Genomic DNA, 12,643 nt, shown 5'->3' on the forward strand with positions numbered 1-12,643 from the left:
ATCTATGGTTTACCTAGCTGGGCAATACTGTCACTGGTCCAAAATACTCCCAATGAGCTCCACAATGACTGTTACACTGATCATTGTTTTGTTTAACTCCCTCTCTCTCGTCGTGCGCTGACCACCTTAGCATGACACGAAAGACTTAACAAAGTCTCCAGTGAACTCACAGAAATAACACGACACGTCAATGCAATACAAAACAATATGGAGTCACGGAGTCATTGAGATATACAGCACAGAAACAGACTCTTTTGTCCTACCTGTCCAAGCCGGCCAGATATCCTGAATAAAGCTAGTCCCATTTGCTAGCATTTGGCCAATATCGGTCTAAGCCCTTCCTATTCAAATACCCATCCAGATGTCTTTCAAATGCTGTAATTGTACCTATCTCCATCGCTTCCTCTGGCAGTCCATTTCCATACACGCACCACCCACTGTGTGAAAATGTTGCCACTTTGGCTCCCTTTTAAATCTTTCTCCTCTCACCCTAAACCTGTGCCTTCCAGTTTTAGACTCCCCTATTCTGGGGAAAAGACCTTGGCTATTCACTCTATCCATGCCCCTCATGATTTTATAAACTTCCATAAGGTCACCCCTCAGTCTCTGATGCACCAGGGAAAATTGTCCCAGCCTATTCAACCTCTCATTATAGCTCAAATCCTTCAACCCTGGCAACATCTTTGTAAATCTTTTCTGAACCCTTTCAATATTAACAACACCCTTCCTATAGCAGGGAGACCAGAACTGCACACAATATTCCAAAAGTGGCCTAACCAATGTCCTGTACAGCCACAACATGACCTCCCAGTTCCTATACCTCACTGACCAATAAAGAAGAGCCTACTGAATGCCTCCTTCATTATCCTATCTACCTGCAACTCCATGTTCAAGGAACTATGAACCTGCACTCTAAAGTCTCTTTGTTCAGCAACAGTCCCCAGGCCCGACCTTAAGTGAATAAGTCCTCTCCTGATTGGCCCTACTAATATGGATCAGTTTTATAAATTTGCACACCTTGCTTGGGAAGTTTGTATATTAAAACATATTGAGAATTTTGGGACACCCAACTGCTTTCCCCTGCTATATTTTATCTCCTGATTAATTTAATAACGGCTGGTTAAGAAAATCAAATGCCTGCATTATTAAAACTATCCCCAATGTTCCTAAAATAAGTTAAATTAGCAAAGGCCTAATTCTGTAGGCCGCAAACCACTGTTGGCCTCACACCCCTGTAGGAGTAAAGAGGTTCACTGATTTAGGCATCTAAGTTATTAAAAGCTCAATCAATAACTATGTTGAAAAGACTAATGTCTCTCTGAGCTCCATTGAAAATGGAAATAAATTACAGCAGGACATATATGAGGGATGTAATTCAAGAGCAAAAACAGGAAGCCACACAAGAGGTGAAAGAAATCTGGAAGTCACTCCCTTAGAAGATTATGGCTCGTTAGGTCAATTGGAGCTTTCACGACTGAGATTAATAGATTTTTGTTACATACTGAAGAATGGTGGCAAGGCGGTCAGTGAGTTGACATATTGATCAGACTGATTGAATCGTACATCATAGTTAGCTTCAGGGCCTAAAAGGCCTTATCCTGCTCCTTATGTCCCTACAGAAAGTTCGGATGCAGATACGCAAACGAGTGTTCAGATCTCATTTGGAATATGGAGGTGGTTTTTCTGACTGACACAATAAGCTTCACTATCACAAGAGTTTTATGTTATGAGGGTTAGAATGTCGCTGAATCCCTTTTGTCAGATTCTCTGTCAATGAGCAGAGTTCTCAGCCATCTGCCAAACATTTCACTGATTGATGATATGCCTTTGCACAATTTCCTGACTGTTTACCAGGCTGCCCTACTCTCTTTCCCTTTGTGAGGAGGTTGACCAGCATAAGCAGAATTGCCTCTTGATTGTCATCATTGTTTCCCTTTTTCCCTTGGCTTCTAAAGATTTTCATTTTTATTGCGCATTATTCACTGAAAATGGACATTCAGACCCAATGGTCCCTGCTGGTATTTGTGTTCACCACATGCCACATTTCATCTTGCGTCCTCTCACCCAAAGACAGACCCTTCTACTCCATGCTCCCTTTCCTTTCCTGTCTATCCAATTTACCCTTTACTGCAGCTATACCAATCACCGAGCCACTCCCTGTGGTTGCAAGAACGACATTCTCACCATAGTCATTGAAGTGATTTCTTACCGAATTCTCATCCAATTTATAATCAGCTGAATCTTTCACAAAATGACTAATGAATGGAAATCTCCAGTGTGAATGTTAGTGGATGGGTTGGTGGGTGAATGAGTGAGTGGGTGGAGTAGTTGGTGGCAGGTGGGTGAGGTGGGCATTTGGGCCGGGGGTAGTTGGAGTGTGTTGGGAGAGGTAGTCAGTTCACAGCTAGTCAGGTCAGGTTGGGGGGGGTGGGTAGTCAGTTGGTCAGCAGAGAAGGGTCGGTGTGTTGGGTGGGTTTGGGTGTTGGTCGGTTGCGGGTGGTCAGGTTAGATACTTGATAGTCTAATTTCTGCACCTGTCCTGAAGAAGGGTCACTGGACCCGAAATATTAACCCATCGTTTCTCTCCACAGATGCTGCCGGACCTGTTGAGATTTTGCAGCACTTTTTGTGTTTGTTTCTAATTTCTGTTCCAGTTTGATTCTCTACCCTTGGAGAGACCACAAGAACAGACACAATACTGTGATGTTGTAAACTGCAATAAATATAGAGCTAGATATGCACCCTAACTGCAACCCACCCTTGGTGGTTATCTTTGGCTGTGCTTTGGGTTGTGTTTGATTGATTTTCTGTATAGACTTCGTTGGTGAGTTACAGTTTTAAAGTGACCCTTTGCTGGAGTAGCGACATGCCAAATAAGAAATGGAGGCAGCAGTACAAAGGCAGAGTTTGGCAGATTCTGGAAATCTGAACTAAAAAAAGAGCCGAAAAGAGCAAGCAGCATTCACGGACAGAAGCAGTTTTAACGGGTGGAGGCCTCCAGACCCAGCAACAGTGGGAGCAGGGGTGGGAAGGGAACTCCATTAAGCTGGGCAGATTCCCACCACCTTCCCTGAAATTAATTTCAGGGTGGCAAGGTCTGAGGTTCAGTCAAGGTTCTGAAGTGCTCAATTATTTACCAAAGAAGGGCTTATTCCCACCTGAGCTGCAACAATTTCAGCTTCGAGCAGGATGGGAGAGGAATCTGTCTACTTGACTGTTTTAACACTGGTGGCTGTTCTGCTATTTTGACAGCTGTGCGGAATCTCAATCTGTATTAGGGCTTTAAACTTGTGAGTCGGGGGGGAAGGAAAGTGAAAGTGACAGGGAGTGTGGAGTTAAATTGAAAGGTAAGCAACAGGATAGCATGTGTACAGGTGGGTTTAAGCTCGAGGCAGACTAGGAATACAGCAAAAAGGAAGGATAACTTAAGACACTTTAGGATTTCCAATCTCTCTAAGAATGAGAAGAAAGTTAGCATTAAGGCACTTTATCTAAATACTCGTAGTATTCGCAACAAAGTAGATGAATTAACAGCACAAATCCTCTTGAATGATTATGATGTGGTAGGCATCACAGAGACATGGTTGCAGGGAGCTCAGGACTGGCAGTTAAACATCCAAGGATTCACAACATATTAAAAAGACAGGGAGGTGGGCAGAGGAGATGGGGTTGCCTTGTTAGTTAAGAATGAAATTAAATTTACGGCACTGAATGACATAGGGTCAGAGGATGTGGAGTCTATGTGGGTGGAGTTGAGGAACCACAAAGGCAAAAAAACTATAATGGGAGTTATGTACAGACCTCCTAACAGTGATCAGGACCGGGGCGCATCCTAGAGGTCTGAGGGAGGTGGCTGAGGAAATAGCAGAAGCTTTGGTCGTGATCTTTCAAAAGTCACTGGAGTCAGGAAAAGTCCCAGATGATTGGAAAATTGCCGTTGTAACCCCCTTGTTTAAGAAAGGGTCAAGGCAAAAGATGTAAAATTATCGGCCGATTAGCCTAACCTCGGTAGTTGGTAAAATTCTTGAATCCATTGTCAAGGATGAGATTTCTAAATTCCTGGAAGTGCAGGGTCAGATTAGAACAAGTCAGCATGGATTCAGTAAAGGGAGGTCATGCCTGACAAGCCTGTTAGAATTCTTTGAAGAGGTAACAAGTATGTTAGACCAGGGAAACCCAGTAGATGTTATGTATCTCGACTTCCAAAAGGCCTTTGATATGGTGCCTCACGGGAGACTGCTGAGCAAGGTGAGGGCCCATGGTGAGCTACTGGCTGGGATTGACAATTGGTTGTCTGAAAGAAGGCAGAGGGTTGGGATAAAAGGCTCTTTTTCGGAATGGCAACCGGTGACGAGTGGTATCCCGCAGGGTTCAGTGTTGGGGCCGTAGCTGTTCACCTTGTATATTAATGATCTGGATGAAGGGACTGAGGGCATTCTGGTGAAGTTTGCCGATGATACGAAGATAGGTGGACAGGCAGGTAGTACTGAGGAAGTGGGGAAGGTGCAGAAAGATTTAGACAGTTTAGGAGAGTGGTCCAGGAAATGGCTGATGAAATTCGATATGAGTAAATCGAGGTTTTGCACTTTAGAAAAAAGAATACAGGCATGGACTATTTTCTAAATGGTGAGAAAATTCGTAAAGCAGAAGTACAAAGGGATCTGGGTGTGTTGGTCCAGGATTCTCTAAAGGTTAACTTGCAGGTAGAGTCCGTAATTAAGAAAGCGAATGTAATGTTGTCGTTTGTCTCAAGAGGGTTGGAATATAAAAGCAGCGATGTGCTTCTGAGGCTTTAAAAAGCTCTAGTTAAGCCCCATTTAGAATACTGTGTCCAATTTTTGGCCCCACACCTCAGGAAGGACATACTAGCCCTGGAGCATGTCCAGTGGAGATTCACACGGATGATCCCTGGAATGGTAGGTTTAACGTATGATGAATGGCTAAGGATCCTGGAAATGTGCTCATTAGAGTTTAGAAGGTCAAGGGGAGATCTAATAGAAACTTACAAGATAATGTATGGCTTAGAAGGGGTGGATGCTAGAAAGTTCTTACCTTGAGGCGGGGAGACTAGGATCCGTGGGCACAGCCTTAGAATTAGAGCGGGTGAATTTAAAACTAAAATGAGACGACATTTCTTCAGCCAGACTGGTGGGCTTGTGGAATTCATTGCCACGGAGTGCAGTGGAGGCTGGGACATTGGATGCCTTTAAGGCAGAGATCGACAAATTCTTGATCTCACAAGGAATCAAGGGCTATGGGGAGAGTGCAGGGAAGTGGAGTTGAAATGCCCATCAGCCATAATTTAAATGGCAGAGTGGACTTGATGGGCCGAATGGCCTTACTTCCACTCCTATGTCTTATGGTCTTATGTATTATTTTGTGCATGATTGAGGGACTAGACAGGGGGCCACAGGGGTGGCCATTGACAACTAAGAACCCTCTCCATCTTTCCTCATACCTCGATAACTCCATTTCCCCAAGAACCTCACCTTGTGAGATTCCCACCCCCTTCCCCTCCATTCCTGAAAAACACCTGCATTCCTGTGGTCGGTCGTCCATGCCAGCCGCAGCCACGATGTCCGAGGTAATGCTATGAGTTAGGGGCAGCGGATCTTGTTGGCCAAGAGTTCTTTGTACCTGGACTAATGCTGATCCAAAGCCTGCTGACCACCAATTTGGTACTTGCTGATTCAGATGATCCCAGATGCTTTTACATCCTGAAAGGCCACAGATTCCTCTCTGCTGATATCTCTTGTCCTAACAGGAGAACATTTCAGGGTGGTGATCTTTCATCAGAAAGGAAGAAAAATCGAAATGTAAACATTTTTAAGCCAATGAAAGAAGGGAGAGAAAAGTAAAAACTGGAGGAAATTTCTGTGATAGGGCAGAGTGCAGGGAATATTAATGAAAGGAAGCTTTCATCAGAAGGAAGTCAACAAACAAAAGATCTTGTGAGAAGTATTTCCGAGAAAACACTAATTCATATTCTTGTTGTTAAAGAATCTTCAGGAAATCGTAACCATAGCATGACAGAATTTTCCATTCATTTTGAAACAAAACTTAGTTCAGTCAAAAACTATGATCTGAAATCTAAATAAAAGCAACCATAAATATATGAGGAGGAAGTTGGATGTTGTGGATTGGAAAATTCACCAAATTTTATAATAGGAGATTTTATAATAGGAAATAGAGAAATGGCAAAGAAGCTAAGTAAATACTTATCCTCCAAGAGGAGGTAACAAGTCTCCCTGAAATGATTTATGAAGGGGAAAATAAATTTCATGAACCTGATGGAGTTTTTTGAGGATGCAATTAGCAGAATTTGATAAGAGGGAACCATGCGATGTGGTGTATTTGGGTTTTTAGAAGACTTTTGATAAAGTTTCTTACAAGGGTTAGAAAACAAAACGGAAAGGCACAGGATTGGGTGTAATAAACAGGTATGAACTGAAGATTAATGTACAGGTAGAAAATGGAGAGAAGGGATAAATAGATCATTCTTAGGTTGACATGCTGTGACCAGCTGTTCACAATCTGTGAGACTTGAATGTTCTTCCAATTTTTCCAACTTTGACACAAAACCTTGTAGGGATGTGAGTTGTGTCAGGATGCAAAGGGGCTTCACATGGATTTAAAGCACCTGGTGAGAGGCTGAGAGTGTGGCAGATGAAGTATAACATGGGCAAGTGTGAGGTCATTAGATAATTGGTTGAAAAAAGAGGAATAGGGGAAGGGAAATACAAAGGGTTAAGACTGGGAAAATCCTACAAAGAAATACATTGGCTGCCCCATAATATTTTATATTTCTGTAGCAGAGGAAAAAAATGATAATAGTTAGAGAAAAGTAAATGTGAGATATCAAAGACACAGAGAAACTTGGGTACTGGGAGTTGGGGTAGAAATGTCTGGCATTTCTCATTGAATTTGGAGGCTTTTTGTTTTTAACAGGAGAGTATTATAAACAAGCATTCATTACCTTTTTTTTAAGGTGAATCTCAGGTTTTTTTCCTGGCAGAGCATTGGTTTTAACTTATTGTGGAGGCTAGTTTCATTCTGGGGTGTTACTTTATATTTATGGATGTGAGTTTGCTCGCTGAGCTGGAAGGTTAGTTTTCAGATGTTTCATCACCATTCTAGGTAACATCATCAGTGAGCCTCCGACGAAGCGCTGGTGTTATGTCCCGCTTTCTATTTATCTGGTTAGGTTTCCTTGGGTTGGTGATGTCATTTCCTGTTCTTTTTCTCAGGGGATGGTAGATTGGCTCCAAGTCAATGTGTTTGTTGATGGAGTTCCGGTTGGAATGCCATGCTTCTAGGAATTCTCGTGCATGTCTCTGCTTGGCTTGTCCTAGAATGGATGTGTTGTCCCAATCAAAGTGCCACACACACTTTGATTGGGTCAACACATCCATCCTAGGACAAGCCAAGCAGAGACATGCACGAGAATTCCTAGAAGCATGGCATTCCAACCGGAACTCCATCAACAAACACATTGACTTGGAGCCAATCTACCATCCCCTGAGAAAAAGAACAGGAAATGACATCACCAACCCAAGGAAACCTAACCAGATAAATAGAAAGCGGGACATAACACCAGCGCTTCGTCGGAGGCTCACTGATGATGTTACCTAGAATGGTGATGAAACGTCTGAAAACTAACCTTCCAGCTCAGCGAGCAAACTCACAACCAGAACCTCAACCTGAGCTACAAATCTTCTCAAAACTCGCTACTTTATATTTATAGTCAAATGCATTTTGTCTTTGCCCAGGATAATAAGGTTTGCTCAAGCCTTTTAAATGGGAAAACTTTTCTTTTAATGAACAGGGATATCATTTTCCTTTATCAGCAAAAGTATTTTGCTGAAGGAGAGTGAGGCAGGGAGAGGGCAAGTGAGAATGATTTTCCTGTTCCAAGGCTTCCCTTAATGAAATCAAGCTTTGTTGATTCAAGACAAAATAAAAATCCAGAAACATATCTTTAAATCAAATGGCACAGGGCTGTAACATCCAGCAGTGTTGTATTAATTTCAAGGACTTTTATGGTAACTGATTCGCAGCTGGAAAGGAAACATAGAACCTGCCAAAAAGTTGCTTTTCCTATATGAGCTAGCTGACAAGGAACAAAGTATATTTTATACGGCAGATGGAATTAGCCTGATAGTTCCCCTCCAAGATTCTGAGTCGGGCAGCGAGTGTTGGGTCAGACCGAATTTGGTAGAAGGATACAGGAGCTATTGCAAATGATCTCCAAACTAATTGAACTCCGCAGTTGTTTAAGAAGCCCACATGTAATCTCAAGTTTCTAGCACGCCATTCCATTTGTGGAAACTTCTCCCTGACTGAGACATTAGCTGCAGCCACCATGACGCAATCTGAATTTTTACTGAGGTGTTAACATGAAGGTTTGAAGCTTATATTGCAGTTTGTGATCCTTGTCAGCTCTTAACTTTCGAATAAAATGCTGAGACATTATCTGCTCTCTCATGTTTATGCAAAAGGTCCCATTGCATATTTTCTAGCAGATCAATGGAGTTATCCCTGGTATAAAAACGGCAAGTGCTGGAGAAACTCAGCAGGTCTGGAAGTATCTGTGGAGAGAGAAACAGTAAACATCTTGTGAAGAAAAGTCAAACTGAGTACTGGTGAAGAGCCACACTGGACTCAAAACATGAGCTTTGTTTCTCTCTTGACAAATGCTGCTAAATCTGCTGAGTTTCATGAGCATTTTAGTTTTAATTTACATCTCCAGCATCCACAGTATGTTGCTTTTCTTTGAGTTCTCCCTTGCATTCCCATCAATACTTAACCTTTAATCATCAAATGCTGGTCCAGTCAGCGATGCCCGCATCCCATGAGTGAACAAAAATAAAAGTAAACATATTACCTGTTTGTGATCACATTGCTGATTGAGTGAAAATTGTCAGTGACTTTTCCTTTAAATAATGGCTATATTCAAAATCTACTTCGTGCTTCGGAGCATCCTGAGCTCATGAAATGTATTTCACAAATACAGTTCTTTTTACGTTTTTGTTGTACACTTCCCATTCTTCATAATTGATTCTGATCAAGGTAAATTTTCACTAACTTTACCAGAAAAAAGAACTGCAAAGCCTCTTTGTGAAAGCGATCCTGCCTGATTCAACAGGTCTCCTGCATGTCTTGATATATGATCTTGACTCATGCCCAATTGAAAGGGCAGTAGAAATACCCATAGCTTTTTAACTAGCAGTGTTCCTCAATAACGACTGCCAATGCTGGAGGGCTGGTGATGACAGGTCCTTCGTATACCAATCATTCCTTCGCTCCCTTCCTGCGCCAAGGTTCCTTCTGTTTGCAATGTGTTGTACACAATTTACCAGGAAATTTTCCATTGTATTGTTTTATAGTTCAAGTAGGATTTGAGCATGTCATGAGATTTACTGCCTAAATGTTTATGAACCAGCGCTTCCAGATTAGGCTTACATAACCAATCCTTGTTCAGTTTTGATGACTCTGCACATCCGTTGTCTAATTCGAACTTGAAGGACATTAATCATCACTGTCATCTCCAAACGCAGATTTCTGAGTTCTCTAATACAAATTGAATTATATCGATCTGCGTATATATGACTATTTTTCTATACACCTCCTAATATTGAAACTGTGAGGTGGTGTATTTTGGGAGGAAGAATTGGGGGCTACATACATTTGGAAAATAGAGCCTAAATGACATGGAATTGGAACCTAGAGAGCAGACACACTAATCACAAACACAGCTTTAACAAAGCCACAAGAAAAGAACAGAACATTGGAGTCATTTTGACATGAATTCAATGGAAAATGTTTGAACTATCAAGTCAGCAAATGAATCCATGAGTGGTGGATGGAATTTAATTTAGATAAATATGAGAGGAGAAGGATGTAAAAAGGAGCTAGGAGGCAACTTTTCACTCAGAGTGTGGTGCGTGTACGAAATGAGCTGCCACAGGAGGTAATGGAGATTGGGTACAATTACAATGTTTAAAAGCAACTGGACTTTTTTTGCATAGAATCCCCACAGCACAGAACAGGCCATTCTGCCCACCCCTCCAAAGAGCATTCTAACCCACTCCATCTCCCACCCGAACAACAAAGTGTGAAGCTGGATGAACACAGCAGGCCAAGCAGCATCTCAGGAGCACAAAAGCTGATGTTTCGGGCCTAGACCCTTCACCTCTCTGATCCAGAGAATCCAGCTTCACACTTTGTTGTCTTGGATTCTCCAGCATCTGCAGTTCCCATTATTTCCATCCCCCACCGTGGCCATGTAACCCTACATTTCCCATGGCTAACACACCTAACCTACATGTTCCTGAACACTATGGATAATTTAGAATGGCCAATCCACTAACCTGTATAGCTTTGGACTGTGGGAGGAAACTGGAGCACCAGGCATGGGGAGAATGTGTCTGAATAGGCTGGAATCAAACCTGGGTCCCTGGTGCTGTGAAGCAGCAAGGCTAATCACCACTGAGCCACCGTTCCACCTGAGGGTACATGAATAGGAAGGGTTTGAGGGATATAGGCCAAATTCTGGCAAATGAGACTACATCAGTTAGGTTATCTGGTCAGCATGGACAAGTTGAATTGAAGGGTCTGTTTCTATTCCATACATCTCTGTAATTCTATAACTCCAACTATGGACACTTACGGAACGTAGAAGTGTAGAAGATAGGAGCAGGAGGAGGCTAATCAGATGTTCAAATCTGGTCCACCATTCATCACAATCATGGCTGATTGTCCAAGTCAATTGCCTAACCCTGCTTTCTCCCCATGACCTTTGATCCCATTTGCCCCCAAGTACGACATCTGGTTGCCTATTGAATACATTCAGTGTTTTGGCATCAACTGCTTCCTGTGCTAATGAATTTCACAGGCTCACTACTCTTTGGGTGAAGAAATGTCCCCTCATCTCCATCCTAAATGGTCTACCCCAAATCCTCAGACTGTGACCCCTGGTTCTGGACACACCCACCACCAGAAACATCCTCCCTGCATCTACCATGTGCAGTCCTGTTAGCATTCTATAAGTCTCTGTGAAATTCCCCCTTCAACAATCTGAACTCCAACAAAAACAATCCTAACCTAGTCAATCTCTCCCAACACCTTTGTTGTACTGCATGTAAAATTGTTCTGCACATGTCCTAATTCATCTCACACAATAGAGTCAGGATGAAGTTAGTTTTTTAAGGTTGAGGTTATTCTTTTACAGGTGGTTGCCAGTCAACGGAGACAGGAGGAAGACACAAAAGCAACTTTAGATTTTTGTAGCACCATTCACAACTACAGGACATCTGAAAGCATGTCATCATAATTGAAGCATTGTTTTGAAGTGGAATTATTGTTGAAATTTAGGGAACATAGTGACCATTGTTCTTACGGTGAGCTCTCAGCAAAATAATGCAGTAAGATAACTTGTTTAGCCGGGGTTGAGTCATGCTGAATAATATGCGATCCACCCTCTCATTTCAATGAAGGTGTTAGGACATTATAGGATGAGGTGAATCTCCTCTAAGAAACCCTGATATCTTGCAGAATTGCCAGCTTTTGCTGCTACCTTTTAAGAATGTTTTTTCTTCAGAAGTTCTTGATCTGGAATTTTGTTATTAAGGTGTGTAGTTAAGAAGTTTATTGACTCATCAGGTCAATCTGAATACTGTGATCCTTGGTGGGTGGGTGTTGAAGTGAATTGGAGTCAGGTCCACCAACCCCAGATGCAGCTATTGGGACAACAGAGTATTCAGAAAAACTGGTTAATAAGCCTGCTTTTGCTTCTCTGGGACTTTGTTGCATTCTGTGTTTGGAAATTTTAAGGGCACAAGTACTTAATGTTTTATTGAAATCCACTTCTATTCATACCTCAGATTAAGCATAGCTAATCCTTTAATAATCTCCTTAAGCTGTCAGTCAGTCTGTGAATCCAGGACCCTCTGGTTCTGCTGAGACGTTTACAACTTTAGGAAATTGGCCAAGCATTCACAAAGAGCCTTCAGTGAAATGACAACAAACAATTCTAGAAATTGGTCAAATAGATGTTATCTCCTCATCTGATAAAGAAAGCGGAGCAGTAGAGCTTAGTTTTAACGTTCACAGACACCTATAATCTGTTTCTTCATTATTTTAAAGGGCTAATGACTGAATGACCTCAGACCTTGACAGCTAAACAGTTTTAAATCTTTCTTCAAGAGTATTTATGTGTATTCATAAATTTGCAATTTCCAGATTGAAGGTTATGGTTTTTGTAACAGCCAAAAGGGATATGCTTGAAATTAATGCTGAGTTCAAATAACTGTGCTGAGTTGGGGGGGCTCCTACCTGTGTGAATCATACCCTTTCCCCCAATGGAATAGTTGAATCAGTTGGAAATGGAGCTGGGACTACCCACTTCATGAAGGTCTGTTGAGTCTTCCGGACTCTGTAGAAATCCAGGCCAATTACCCTTTCAAATAAGATTACAGCAATCGATGGTACGGGATTCTATTTTACAAAAAAGCCTTGTGTGGTGTAAAAATATCTTCAGGTTGCCCACGTTGCTCTTTGAGCGATACCTCTGACATAGATTTGCCTCTTGCAAATTGATGCAATGTTACTTAACAACAAGCAAGGGTTAATAAGTTTGCAGGTC

The 12,643-nt window shown here is 42.0% G+C and overlaps 1 long non-coding RNA gene across 2 annotated transcripts in view; it reads right to left on the reverse strand.

The window, feature by feature from the left end:
• Positions 1-9,390, reverse strand: part of LOC125453800 (uncharacterized) — a 29,143-nt gene extending 19,753 nt beyond the window's left edge. Inside the window, exons 1-2 of one of the 2 annotated variants that reach the window (XR_007247855.2) lie at positions 8,885-9,390; positions 5,638-5,786 (exon numbers count right to left, since the gene is read on the reverse strand). This is a non-coding gene — a long non-coding RNA (uncharacterized LOC125453800). Of the gene's footprint in view, positions 1-5,533; positions 5,787-8,884 lie in introns of both variants that reach the window. The other variant, XR_007247854.2, reaches the window with a different exon arrangement.
• Between the last annotated feature and the right edge of the window lie 3,253 nt (positions 9,391-12,643).

This window comes from Stegostoma tigrinum, chromosome 7 (assembly GCF_030684315.1).
Source record: "Stegostoma tigrinum isolate sSteTig4 chromosome 7, sSteTig4.hap1, whole genome shotgun sequence".
NCBI classification, from domain to species: domain Eukaryota; kingdom Metazoa; phylum Chordata; class Chondrichthyes; order Orectolobiformes; family Stegostomatidae; genus Stegostoma; species Stegostoma tigrinum.